This window comes from Eriocheir sinensis, chromosome 31, assembly GCF_024679095.1.
Source record: "Eriocheir sinensis breed Jianghai 21 chromosome 31, ASM2467909v1, whole genome shotgun sequence".
NCBI classification, from domain to species: Eukaryota; Metazoa; Arthropoda; class Malacostraca; order Decapoda; family Varunidae; genus Eriocheir; species Eriocheir sinensis.
Genome location: NC_066539.1, coordinates 9,131,701 through 9,132,335, shown reverse-complemented (window position 1 = coordinate 9,132,335; position 635 = coordinate 9,131,701).

The following is a 635-nucleotide window of genomic DNA, read 5'->3' as shown; positions in this document are numbered from 1 at the left end:
TCTGGGTCTTGACCGTAGTGTGCAAATAGGTCAGCTAAGGGTCAATTTGGTCACATAAGGTCAGGTTAGGTTAGGTATGTGTGTCTAAGTACATACATGACCTAATCTAACATGCTCCCAACCTACATCATGACTTTTATTTAACTGTTGTACCCATTCCAGCAGTGCCGTTGTGCCGCATTATATATTTGTACAATTAAATATCTCTCTTTCTCTCCTGAATACAATAACTTCCTTCCCATTGAAACATTCCATCTGGGGGCTAGGATTTTTTTCTTTATCCAATTAACTATCAGTAAATCAATCAATCAATTTCTTTTTTGATATAATAAACTCAAAATCATTAATAATAGCCCCATTTAGCAAACTGAAAGGAGACTTGCAGATAGCTGGGGATTCGAACCATGGATCAGCCAGAATCAATTACCTTACTCTATGGTCCTAATCTAAAGTAACCATATATCCGTTTATCATCATATACGTACAAAATATACTAGGATATATTCGCAGTTTTATTCACTATCCTGGAAAATTAATATAAAAAGCAGAACAGACGATAAAAGTCATAGGGCCGTCCTGCCCACCGTAGCTAGATTATCGTACTCAGAGCCTCGTATTTACCGGTTTCTGAGCCA